Consider the following 14,643-nt stretch of genomic DNA (forward strand, 5'->3'; position numbering starts at 1 on the left):
AGCAGCAGATACCAATCTGTTCTCTGTGTTTTCAGACTGTTGACAGTCAATCAAACTTCTTTTCCTGTGTGGCTTTCTGCAGCCTCCACACCGTTAGCTGTGGCTTTTCACTTTATTAGCACAATGAGCATCAAGTGTGCAGAAAGAATGATGACAGGAAACATCTGTGCTGTTGATCTGTGAGAGAAACAGGTCAGAGCATCAAGTCAGAGCTGACAAATGAACTGTGATGGAAAAACAATGAGAAAAGAGACCATGAAGCTCCTGCACAAAGTTTGCTGCTGGTCATTCATTCTGAATAAATGAGAGAAATTTAACAGCAACTGAATTCACTAAAATGTGTAGAACCAATAAACACATAAACAGTAATATCAGTGTTAGATAATATTAATCATGTCATCCATATTTTCTACATGAAACTGTGTTCACAATTTTAAAAATCTCAAAATCTGTGTGAAAAAAGTAGATATTTGAATAAAAATGTGTTTAAATTCATTTTGAATCATAACTTGTGTCTTCTTAGATTTTGTTTTTTATCAGTTATTTTATTGTAATTTATCTGTTGCTTTCCCTGTAAAACATTTTGCCTTGAAAGAGCTACATAAATAAAGTTATTATTATTATTATTAATTTTTGTGGTATGTTAATGACAAAATTAACACGTCTCTCATTTTCCAACGTTCAGTCTGATCAAACTGCTGCATGAACATTTTTAAAGCAACACTGGTTTGAAAATCTATTCAAGCGACAGAACTTGTTCTCCTTCATCGTGTTTTTTCTGTTTGCTGATATTTGTGCGTTCTCTACATTAATTTCTGTCTCTGAGTAAAAGTGTATTTTATATTTTATAATTTGTTCCTGATCATTTTCCATGAAGTCCATTAAATGCAGTTCATTAAACACAGATACTGTAATTATTTGAGTTTATTGATCAATTTGCTGCACTTTACATCAAACTTTATCAAGAGATTACAAGACCAGAACATCAAAGCAACACTGTCCTGCAGAATTTAAACAGAAAAACTGAAAATATATTTGTGAATATCTGTGTTTACAGGATGACCATCAAACATGTGAGTTACAGTTTTTCTCTTTGCTTCATTTCTCAGATCAGAACTTAAATTCTCAAACTACTTCTTCAATCTTCACATCTTTCTGTCACTTGTTCACATCAAAAATCAGTTTCTCATTTCTCTGAACAAGTTATAAATGCTTTGCTTCATCCATGCAATGATTCTGTACAATTCTCTGCTGTTTCCTACATTATCAGCTGCTTCTGTCATGTTGATCTAAATGTATTATAACGGCTCTCTGTTGAATAGTCTCACCCCCACAACATTTAGGCATTAGTTCATCACATCAGTCTTTACATGCAGAATGGTTGAACAAGTTGTCAGAATATGTCAAAGATGTTTCTATACATTTCCTTTAGACTTTTTTTCTAAATCTGTCCTGAATTGGTAAATTGCTTCCAGGTGAATCTTGACTTTCTCTAACAAAAGGAAATGTGTGAAGGGTTAGAGTTTTCTGAAATCACTGAAAGACTCAAGAGAAGATCTTCATGATGTGGATAGAATTTGTGGTCCAACAGACAGGAACATCAGGAGGTGTAGGAAGACTGAACTGTAATTCCTGCAGCACTGCATGTACAGTTTTCCCTCAGGAGATTGTCCTATGTTCACATTTCTACTGTTGTTTTTTTTTCTTTGTGCTGTGCAGCTCTGTTCTCCTTTCTGTATCACAATGACGTGGTCTGTCAACAAACTACAACACAAACAGTCAAAGAGTAAATGTGAATCTTGTCCAGTCTCTTACAATCAATCTCCCACATACACTAAGATGGAACTTACAATTTACAATAACTGTCATCAAAACTTTATCCATAGTTTACATCAGAACATCCCTCCAGAGAACACTGTTAGAATGACAACATGACTCAGCAATCTGACTGTTTTATCCACACAATGACACAAGGACTGATCATTCTGATGCACTGACATGTTCATTGACACAGATATTTACTTTAGAGAGATGAACGAAGGATTTTGAGCAACAGACTGGCTTTAGAAGGTAAATCTGTGTGTGTTTTCTGTTTGTATGAATTGTTCTGACAAATTCACTTCCTGTGATGGAAATATCGAGGATGATTTGAGAAATGTACCAAAGTGACTGAGAAAAACTGTAAGAGAAGCATTTTACAGCCAAGAACAACACGTCAAAGCTATCATTTGTGATCATGATCAAAGAGATGAATGAGACGTATTGATGAGATGTGACGGTGAGAAAAGTCCAGCAGCAAACAGTCAGTCAGCATGTGTGCAGTTGGTGGACGGTCCCTTGTTGTGAGGATCATCAGCAGAGAGAGTCCACAGCAGAACACCAGACTCTTCACTATCAGCACTGTGGACAGCAGACAGAGCAGATTCACCTGAGACTCAGAAGGAACGGAGGCTGCTGGAGAATCTGTTGGTTGTTGAAGCTCAGGAAGCTCTGAACCAGAAAAAGACAAAGTAAGAATGAAGGGAAATGTTGTATGTGCAGAGAGAAACATGAGTGGTGTTTTGACAGCGTCTCCACATGAAGCTGAATCAGTGCTGAACACAGTCATCCAGCCTTCATCACCTTGTTGTGTCTGGGCCTCCACTGGTCCCCCCTCGTGCTGGACGTAGCAGCTGTATTTATATGTGCTGTCCTGTTGCTGATGGATCAGCAAGATGGAGGCGCTGCGTCCCGGCTCTCTGATCTCCAGCTGCTCTCCCTCAGCAGGGTCCACATCCTCCAGCTGGCCGTCCTCCTTCCTGTCCTTTCCAGGAGAAGCGGACCAGAGGAGGAAACATGGCTGAGGCCAGAACAGCAGGGAGCTGCTCCCTCCAGGTGGACTCTGGTGCTGCTGGGTACACGCTCACCACGGGCTTCACTACTGCTCACCTGGAGGTGGACAGACAGACAGACAGATGGTATTCAGAATAAAATATAGTATTAAAAAAGTACAAGAAGTTATAATGTGAAAACAGAGCTCCTAATAATAATCATAGAGGAGGTGTGGTCATGAGTCCTGTGGTCTGGATTATTGGTTTACTGCACATGACAGAATAACAGATTATTTAACATCAAATATTTTCTGTCTCCACAAATTGACACATAATGTCAAACACATAATAAAAATATCATATAATTCCAGATAAAATAATTTCTTTCATCATTGGTAAACCTAATAATGTGTATTTTTACTTTCATACATTTAAAGCTTCGTGGAGCGTCATTTATATTTTTCTTCATCAACTTTTATTGACAAAAAAAACTTTCTGTTGCCTTTAAACTTTTCTATGATACGTAAATAACAAAAAAAGTATTTAAAATGTTTACTTGGATTCTTTTTAATATTTCCTATTTTAATTTTCATATTCAGTGTCTCTTGTCATCGTGTACTAAAACATTTCATATTAACTAAAGTGTCATTGATTTTATTTTTACATATGTTAAATTTTCAAATGTATGACAAAATTAAATTTTGGGTTATGCTTTCTTTCAAATACTCAGTGTATATTCAGTCTCTTTTGATATCATTGTCTTAAAATATTTTTAAATAAAAGTTTCATCGTCATAGAAATAAAAATTAGGATTGATTTTATCTTAACCAAGTTAACACAAAAGTTATAAAGTGTATTGCACACTTTTATCAATAAATACATATGAATTTATGATTTAATAATTAAAACATTGATATGTTCTATGAAATATAATGTCATTTTCAAATAATAATTTCTTACAAGTTAAATTTTACACACAAATAAAAACTAAATAAAACAACAAGAATAAGATTTCTGAAATATGAATAGAGAATTAAATCAAATATGTTTGTAGTACGTTATTATATATATATATACAATAGTCATTAAAATATTAATCATATTTCATGTCTAGTTTGTTTTGACACATGATCAGATAAACACACACGTGTCATCATATGAAAAATAATTATCAAGAACTAAATTTATAATATTTATTAATTATTCTCCACAATCCAGAGACATTTATTCCTAAATATTAAATTGTGTTTAACATCACTTTTCTTCTTCTGGTCACAAACCAAGAGACGCCACAGAATCAAAGACTAAAGAAATAAAAACACTGAATATTTGTAAGCTCACTGATATTTGCAGAAATAAAGAATAACTTTAGTTGTTCAGTCACATTTCAACATGTTTTCACACATTATTGAGCTTTTCTGATGGAACAGTGGCTGCAGATGAATCCTCCACTAATGATGGAAAAACTAACATGGAAAGCCTGAAACAGCACAAAGTGACTTGAAACACATTTTCAGCTTCACAATAAAACAGCAGAAGAAAAGAAATCTTTCTTCTTACCTGTTACATACAGTTTAGTTCCAGAGCCAAAGGTATAGACTCCCACAGTGAAAATGGTCGTACAAAAACCTGCTGCTGAATGTTTGCTCAGATCTACACACTGTAGCACATCTTTCAGTTCTCAAAGATGCTTCTGGAGATGAAAATATACAAAATATGAATAAATAATGAAGTGATGGTGTAACAGTGGACTGTAGTTCTCTGAACTCTGTGATCCTGGGCTGTAGTTTACTGCTGTCTTCATGTCACAAACACTGTTTGTTGATCTGGAGGTTTTTGTACAGGCTGCAGACACAATACATCACTGTGGGAGACATAACAGAAGCAGTAGTAGGTGGCTGAATGTTGGAGTTTAACTTTCTTTATCTTCAACGCAACACCGTTCAATTTCTTCAGAGCTGAGAAATCATCTTTCTGAGGATGACTGTAACGTAAATCTATTTGACCATTATATGGGTCAATCCTAAGAATCATTCTGAATGTTTCTGTTTGTGTCTTCTGGAACCAGTATACTTTATTTCTACCACACTGATCAGTCTGACAGATGAAGGAGGCTGATTCTCCGACTCTCCTGGTCAAAGTCAAATCGTCCTGAATCAGCTGTGCTGCCATGGCAACCAGCGCTGCAGAGACACACACAGGTAGATGAAGGTCAGTGTGACAGCGTTTGTTCCAGGTGGACTTTTTGGCCTCCTGATTGGCTGGAAACACTCACCTGAACACAGACAGCACAGAGCAGCAGCTGGGAGGAGAAGCATCTTGTGCAGTGGTGTTTCCTCTGGAGAAGCTGAGCACAAGTGGAGCTGTGATGCAGCTGAGGCCAAACAAGGACGAGCTGTGAGAGCAGAGCAGGCCACGTGCTTTCTAACAGCTCCTCAAAGCTCCCATCAGCCCCTGTTAGCGGCCCACAGATAAGGCTGCTGCTGCTGACTGACAGCTCAGCTCAAGCTGCTGTGTGCTTTCATGCTCTGGATTTAAAGCTGACGGCAGATCCACTAAATCTGCTTCACATCATGCACAAAGACTCAAAACATTCATGTTCCCACAAACACATTCAGGTTGGTGGTCAATTTAGTGACACAGACTGTTATCTGTTGTTGGGAGCAAAACAGAAAACTACAAATCCACACAGATCCTCAACTCTCATCAGATTTCAACAATACTTTCATTTTTAAAATATGATAAACACTTGTAAGCTATGTTCATGTTTGTTGTTCTTCTTCTACTATTTGATAGATTTACTATTAATACTTGTATTGATTCATTGACTCTACATAAGAAACAACATTCAGATTTGGAAACTTTTCAATCTACACTGGAGTTTTAATAAACTCTCAGAGTTTATGTTTGAGAATGTCTTTTACTGAAATATTTAATGCATGTTTCATTTCCGCAGTTTATAAAAGGAAATTTTAATATTATATCATTATGAGAAGATCTGGGTCTGAGTCTGGAAAGATAAAGGAAATTGGATGTTGATAAATATTTGCAGAGTTTTTGGTCAAAATTTTATTTGAAAAGGTTTCTCTTTATTTTTGGCATCTTTAAATTTAGTTATTACTGATATTTCTGTAATTTACGTTAAAAAAAACTTTTTACAATGCGATAATTCTTCATATCCATTGAACATGTTTGTTGTTCTTCATATATTTCAATCATCTGAATATTCTGCTGCACTTACACAATATTTCTCTTTCCTCATCTGTTATTAATGTCTTTCTTTCCAGCCGTCTCATGTCAACATGTGTCCATAAAGAAGTGTCTGCATGTGATGCTGCTGCTGCATCAGGAGTATCAGTGTTACACTGCTGCCCTCTAGTGGCTGCAAACACACACTGCATCCAGCCTTCTACTACTGCTGCTACTATGAGCACACACTACTGCTGCTGAGGCTGCTGCTTCTTCTGCTGCTGCTAATGCAGCTACTTCTGTCTGTGAGCTGCACACAACTTTCATTATTCATTCATCTGATGCTGATCAAACTGCACGTTCATCCAACCAACAATAAAAACTAAATGATGTACAGCACTTTGTTTCAGGCTCTTCAGATGTGTGGATTCTTCTCCATCAGCATCAGGAGCCGTCTGATGGTCCCAGATTCCTTGTGCAGCAGGACAAGCAGCCCAAACATCCAGCCAGACTCATGAAGAACCATCTGCAGCCACAAGAAGAAGCAGGAGTCCTGCAGCAGATGCTCTGAGCTCAAAGAGTCCTGATCTCAGCATCGTGGAGTCAGTCTGGATCACATGAAGAGACACTGAGACACACTGAATCCTCACAAGAACTGTGGCAAGTTCTCCAAGATGCTGGAAACAAGCGACCTGCCACAGAAGCAGGAGCCCAAAGAGTCAGGAGGCCGGTCCAGAGCTGCTGTTTGAGAAGACTGTAAGGACCTCTGGTTGGAGAATCACTCAGACAGCTACAGAGGGATGAAAAGTGACCAAAAAGAGACAAAATATAGCTTCATAGAGGTGCAAAAACAACCACAAGTCGATTCAACACAACCAGAAAGAGACTCCAAACAATTACCAGACCAAAGAATACCATCTTAAATGCACTACTTAATGGCTGAGCAGGAATCCAGTCTGACAAGTATTATGCCCTATTTCTGTGTTGTTTCTTGTTCTGTTTGTTCCTGTTGTCTGATTGACTCGTCTAACATCAACTTGTCACCGTAAACAGATGTACATCAAATGTGTATTTTGATAGATGTGATCTAGATGCTTGATCTTTTCATGTAAGGTTGTTTTTTAGGACCCCAGGAAGACTAGCTGGTGCCACTAGCATCAGCTAATGGGGATCCTTTTTAAATAAATAAATAAAGATGGACGGAAAACATACAAGGCACAAAATAACAGCAAGATTAAAATAAAAGATAAAATAACACTTAAAACAGACTAGAATAGGCACAAAACAAACACAGACAGATTAAAAATGACCAATGAAGAGACATTTCCTGCCCCTGATATTATAGTTACTGGAGTCCTTTAGATCACAACAGATCAACAATCATCAGATTGATTTTTATTTCATTTTTTCCCGTAAATTCATGGTTCCCAGAGGATGAATGTGGATGACTTTAGTGATCCTCTGACTTTTCAGCATGCTTTATCTGATGATATTCCCATCAGCCTTAGCTTGAATGAGCCGCTAACAGTGGTGGAGAAAGAAATAAGAAACTAACTGAAGCAAAAGTTCTGCTGATTTTGTCCAACCAGATGTCCAAACCTCAAAATTATCACAGAAATTATGTTAAAAAATGTTATTATGTGAAGGAAATGAAGCAAATAGTCACATTTGCAGCACCACCTGGAGTCCTTCTGGAGATCTCCTTTGAGTTTTTGAGGCAGACAAAGAGTCCACTCTGTCCACTGATCCACATCAGATCCACATCATCAGACTGACCCACCATGAATGGATCCATCAATCATCACAATCTTTGCTGCACCACCAGAACATGAACACAAATAACATCCAGTTGTCAGAATCCCAGCTCCAGCTCCTGCCTGACTCCTCCTTTCTCTCTCTTTCTCTCTCTCTCCTGTCAGTCCTGTCCTGTCTCCTGATTACAGGGATTGGAGACATCTGATCAGATCACCTGCTCATAATCACCTCCTTCAGTAAAAGTCCACTTCATTCATCCATTCTCCATCAGATCATAGACATTCAATGTTCCTGCTGATCTCTGTTCTGTCTCCAAACCTGTCTGCCCTGATCTGCTGCTGTCTGATCACCCTGCATCAACATCATTCTCACTGCTCTGTTCCTGCCTCCATCCTCTGATCTGTCCTCTGCTGGCTTCCTCAAAGCCTCCCTGCCTGACCATCCTGTATCAGCGACACATTCACTGCCACCGGTCCTGCTGCAGCTTTTCCTCTCCAGCCTTCACCAGCTGCAGCTCTTCTTGAAGACGCTGGATTCCCTGAGGCTGCCCCCTTTAATTCACTTTTCCTCTTTTGTTAGTTTAGTTTAGTTATTCTTCTCAGCTTACATTAGATATCCCTTCAGGTCTTAGTTTTGAGTTTATGTAGGATTTTGTGATTTAGTCTGTTTTTTCTATGAAGTTTGGCTCAGTTTTCTTCAGAGTTTAGTTTCTCTCTTCCTGATCTGTGTCTGGGTTCTCAGACTACCTCCATGAAATCAGTCACTGACAACTTGGTGGAACTTTCTCAGTTCTCTTTCTTGGCAAATGGGATTTCTCCACAATTCCTGATTAACCTTCCATCAAATTTGTGGCTTCCTTCAGGTGAGATCTATTCATTCCTCAGTATCTTTTCTATTGTCTTCACTTTCCACCACAGCACTTTGTTTTATGTTGTCTTGTCCTATTGTTGTGTCAGAACTCATAACCACAGGTTTCCACAGCACTGGCATATTAAGAGGACGTCAGAAATAAATTAAGGGCTCACATATCTAATTAGGTCTGGAAACACTTCAGGATTGTCCAGGAGGAGCTGGAAAACTTTTAATCTGCTGCCACAACAATCTGCCTCAAAAGAAAATAGATAAATGTGAGGATGTTTTACTGTCATCAAATTAGTGACTGAAGGAAAATTAGTTTTTTCCTCTTTCTAAGATCATAATGACGTTTTGACGGACAGATGCTGCATGAAATAGATCCTCTCTATTCTGAGGTGATGAAGCAGATGAGTTGTCTCCATAATGGTCTGGAATCTAAATTTGATTTTCTCTCAACTACAAAATATACCCAAAGATCAGAGAGAATCCTCAGAAGTGACACTGTTTTACATGTTCTGCTGCTTTGTAGGCGTCACTTCTCCTGATATCAGTCAACCTTACTCACAACTTAAGCCATTTAAGTCTCTAGTGTGTCTCTCCTCATCCTCTCAAAATCACTGAAATTCCTGAACAGTAACAGATTTTTGTGTACTTTTGTCCCTCTAGAGCTGGACCAGGAACAACCAGAACCCCCACCAGAAAGGCCCATAGTCTCCACCAGTCATGAGGGAGAAAAACTTACATCAAACCAGGAGGTGCATATCTTTTATAGTGGTTCAGTTTTCATTTATATTACAGATCCTTCACAGAGCAAAGAGCAGCAGGACAAACTCTGCATCAGTCTGGACCAGGAGGACCCACAGTTTCTACAGATGGAAGGAGGTTCTCTGCATCACTCTGGACCAGAAGAACACAGCTTACACAAATGAAACAGGAACAGGTCCTCTCCACCATCCTGGACCAGGAGGACTCACAGCCTCCACAGTGTGTGTTTGCAGCCACTAGAGGGCAGCAGTGTAACACTGATCATCCTGATGCAGCAGCAGCATCACATGCAGACTATAGACTGTGGTTGTACTGGATTATTAAATATATTTCTTAATTCACATGTTGGATGGTTGTCTCACAAGTAAAATTATGTTTGTGTCATTCCATTTCAAATCCTTCTGGTCTTTCCCTCAGGATTAATAAAGTATCTTTCTATCTATCTTCAAATTATTTCTGCTTGGCATTTTCTGATTTGCTTGAGGTTTCATAACATAAAATATAAATGTTTATCAGGTGTTTGAGAACTTCTAGACTGATAAATCAAATACTTTCAGAGATTATTGTCATTGTTTAAACTGTTCATCAACACATTTTCAACTACTTTTTTTCACATTGACATGTTAGGCAGTTTGAATGAAAATATCTCAGGAACTCAGAAAAATAAGAGCCTTAAATGTGAACAGTTTTATTTCCCATGCATTGATTCTGAATTTTCAACACTGGACACAGAGATCAAAAAATGTCTGATTATTGATGAGAAAAGAAAACAAACTGAAGCCTGATCTAACAGCAGTTTGATCACAGCTGAAGTTTGAATAATGGAAAATTGATGAATGTGTTGATTTCACTCCATCCATTCATTTTCTTCTGCTTGTCCAGGTCTGAGTCATGGAGGCAGCAGATGAGATCCATAATCCCTCCAGTGGGTTCTGTCTGCCCCAGTGTTTCCTCCCAGGTGGATGTGCTTTGAAAATCTCCAAAGGAAGTCTCCCCGGAGGTATTCTAATCAGATGTCCAAACCACCTCACCTGCCTCCTCTCAACATGAAGGAGTTGTGGTCTAGTTCTGGTACCAGGTACACTTAGGAGCTCCTTTATGCTCAGACATGATGTTCATTATGGCCTGTCTGTGGCGAGCACAGAAGTCCAATAGCAAAGCCCCCCTCCACCCCCCTCCATGTTTCTCACATGAATGTTGAAGTCCTCCAGGAGAACTATGGAGTCTCCAGGTGTTATCTCTTCCAGGACACCACCCAGAGACTCCAAGAAGGCCAAATCCTCTGAACTGCTGTTCAGTGCAAAGGCACAGACAACAGTCATGTTATATATTGCCTTTGACATGTTGAAATTTGTCCCTCCGGTGTTACCATCCCTCACCGACAGAGCGTACAGTCGACACTTGTTGCACTGCCTGTGTTGGTAAGCTGCAGTACACCATGCTTGAAGCTGACCTGGTCTCTCTGCTCTTTTATTAATTATATACAAGCAAGTATAGAACAGGTCAGTTTTCCCCTCTGCAACAAACAGCCACAGAGAGGCGACCCTCTCTGTGGAGAACTCCAACAAAGATGCACTCAGCCGTGGACTCATGAGTTTCCCCACATCCACCCAGAACCTCTCACCCTGGGCAACTCTGGAAAAGCAGAGAGTCCAACCTCTCTCCAGGATTTTGGTTCTAGAACCCTTGCTGTGCTTTAAGGTGAGTTCAAGTATGAAACACTCCTCCTCCTCCACCAGCTCAGGTTCCTTCCACACAGTGAGGTGACTTTCCACATCCTCACAACCAGTCTATGCCACCAGGGGGCGATGTACCTAAACTCTTGGTCCTGCCTTATGGCCTGGTAGACAAAGAGCCCAACCCTGGTTTCCAGTCCAGTGAGTGTTGGACCCACTGGATGACGGCCCCATGTTACTTTTTCAGACTGTGACCCCACGGGGCCCCAAGGCTCGACCACCAGGTGATCTCTGGTGAGTTCCCCTCAGACCTGGCTCCAGGAAGAGGCTCCAGGTTCCCTGATCAGGGCGAGGTGACAGCTTTTGTTTTTCTGACTGCCATTGAGGTTTTCTGAACTTCTGAAAATCTGATTTTATTTGAAATTGCTAAAATATCAGTCTCAAACTCTGACAGTTAAATAAAAAATTACTGGTTTTACACAAATTTTATGTTAAAGATGATGAAAGATGTTTAACACACATCAGTTCAATATTCAAGATATTTTATTGGAAATAAAAATATGTATTACAATATAACAATGAAAAACATTATTAACTGTATTGTTTTTTAATAATGTGTTCATTGTTTCTTCTTTGATTAATAAATGTTTGTGACTTTCCTTGGTGTCAGTATTAAAATGTTCTGCTTTGTTCATCTGTGGTTTGTTTTCATCATTTATTGATTTTTAATGACCAACAGATTTTCTGCAGCAGGTTTTTCTCCTCTTCTTGTATTTCTACCTTCAGGGTGAATTTGTCAGCTCTGAGTTGAGGATTTGATCTGTTTCTCTCACGGATGAAGAACACAGATGCTTCCTGCAATGATTCTTTCAGCAGAGTTGATAGTGGTAACTTATTAAAGTGAAAAGCCACAGCTAACGGTGCCCCAGAGCACAAACCCACACAGGAAAAGAAGTTTGATTGGCTGTCAACAGTCTGAAAACACTGAGAACAGATTCATATCTGCTGCTGGAAACACTCATCAGCTCCCCTCCTTCTCTGTGGTTTGTGTTCTTTCTTGGTTTCTGTCAGCCTTGTTTCCACTCAGACCTCCACCTACAGAGTTGAACTGAGCCCAATCACCACCTGAAGCTCATGTCCTGCTCACATTTTGGAGGATTTACAGCTTTTAGTGATTAAAGATGGATGTGACTGTGTCCACTCTGCTGTTTGTTCATGTGTGGAAACAACAGTGTCATCAGCGTAGAGGTTTACATCCACACTGACACACTTCTAAAAGGTGATTAATACACAAAGTGAATGATGGGGAACACAGATCTGAACCTGCTGCTTCATCCACACCTGCTAGTTCACACAGAAAACCTCTGTGTTCATCTTTATCTCAAACTGTTCAACTCATCTTCCTGTTTAGTTGTGAGCTAATATTTGTATTTCTGAGACTCAGTAACTTCAAACTACAATTAGATTTATTTGTGGGATCAACATACCACACCTACAGACAACAATGTGATCTTCACTTTATTGAAAATGCTGTTCTGAATAAATGTGAACAATCTTCAACATTCTGATTATATATTAAAAATAAAACCAAGAAGAAAGAACAGTGATGTTAAATGTTGAAATGTGTACAAGACAGCAAATAATTCAGTTGAATTTGGTCTGTAAATGTCACAATCAAAAATTAATAGTGAAGTTTAAAGAAGAAAAATATTTATTAGAACTGTATCTAACTCAACATTACAACCAAACATGATCAGTTGCTATAAAATTGATTAAAAGTTGTTTATCGAATACAAATATTGTAATTTTATTGTGTTTTTTGATAAACCTGGTGTACTCTCTGTGATACTTTAGAAAGAAACATCAGACTCAGATCTCAAAAGAACATTGTTCAGAAGATTTAAGCTGCAGAACTGAAAATATCACTGTGAATATCTGTATTTACACTTATAGGATGACGATCCAACATGTGAATTAAGAAATGCATTTTACAGCCAAGAACAACACGTCACAGCTGATATTTCTGATCACTGATCAAAGAGATGAATGAGACGTATTGATGAGATGTGACGGTGAGAAAAGTCCAGCAGCAAACAGTCAGTCAGCATGTGTGCAGTTGGTGGACGGTCCCTTGTTTGTGAGGATCATCAGCAGAGAGAGTCCACAGCAGAACACCAGACTCTTCACTATCAGCACTGTGGACAGCAGACAGAGCAGATTCACCTGGAAGGAGGCTGACAGACAGACAGACAGACAGACAGACAGACAGACAGACAGACAGACAGACAGGTCATTATCAAGTCCAAATGAAAGTGAACAGACTGATGCGCAGCTCTGAGTGCAGCAGAACATTGCAGCTGTCCATGCAGAGAGGCAGCAGCTGATCTTACAGTGAGCTTGCTGCAGAGCTGGCAGGTCTGCTGGCTCTCTCTCTGGAGGACAGGAGGCTGCTGGAGCTGGAAGCTCTGAAACAGAGAAGGAGGGAAATGTTTGTATGTGCAGTGAGAAACATGGGTGGTGTTTGACAGCGTCTCCACATGAAGCTGAATCAGTGCTGAACACAGTCATCCAGCCTTCATCACCTTGTTGTGTCTGGGCCTCCACTGGTCCCCCCTCGTGCTGGACGTAGCAGCTGTATTTATATGTGCTGTCCTGTTGCTGATGGATCAGCAAGATGGAGGCGCTGCGTCCCGGCTCTCTGATCTCCAGCTGCTCTGCCTCAGTAGAGGACAGCTTCACCGGCTGGCCGTCCTTCTTCCAGGAGAAGCGGACCAGAGGAGGAAACATGGCTGAGGCCAGACACAGCAGGGAGCTGCTCCCCTCCAGGTGGACTCTGGATGCTGCTGGGTACACGCTCACCACGGGCTTCACTACCTGCTCACCTGGAGCTGGACAGCAGCAAGATAGATAATATTCACAATAAAATAGAGCATTATAAAAGTACAAGAAGGCATGATGTAAAAATAGAGCTCCTAATAATAATAATAGAGGAGGTGTGGTTCATGAGTCCTGGTGGTCTGGATTATTGGTTTACTGCACATGACAGAATAACAGATTATTTAACATCAAATATTTTTCTGTCTGCACAAATTGACACATAATGTCAAACAACATAATAAAATATTTTATCACTTCAGGTAGGAGGATCATTTCTATCATCATTTTTCAACCTACTATTTTCTAAAATGTATTTACTTTTATTTATTTAAAGCTCTGTTGAGCATCGTTTACATTTTGTCTTCATGTAACTTTTATTTACAACAAATATTTTCTGTTTGACATTAAAATGTTCTCTATGATACATAAATAACAAAAAAAATCTAAAGGTTTTTCTTCAACTAAAGTATTTTCTAATTAAAGACAAATCATCATACAAACAATAAACTTTACTGATTTTGTTTTGAGAAATATTAATTTTTCAGCTGCATGAAAAAATCAAATGATCAATTATATTTTCTTTTAAATATTGTTAGAAAGAGGAAAACATTAAATTAATCATTTAAAACATGAATTTAAAAATAATCTTAAATTATGAATTTCTCACAACTGAAACAATACAAAGACAGAAATGTCAAATATGAATAAAGAATCAT

This window comes from Acanthochromis polyacanthus, chromosome 9, assembly GCF_021347895.1.
Source record: "Acanthochromis polyacanthus isolate Apoly-LR-REF ecotype Palm Island chromosome 9, KAUST_Apoly_ChrSc, whole genome shotgun sequence".
Taxonomy (NCBI): Eukaryota; Metazoa; Chordata; class Actinopteri; family Pomacentridae; genus Acanthochromis; species Acanthochromis polyacanthus.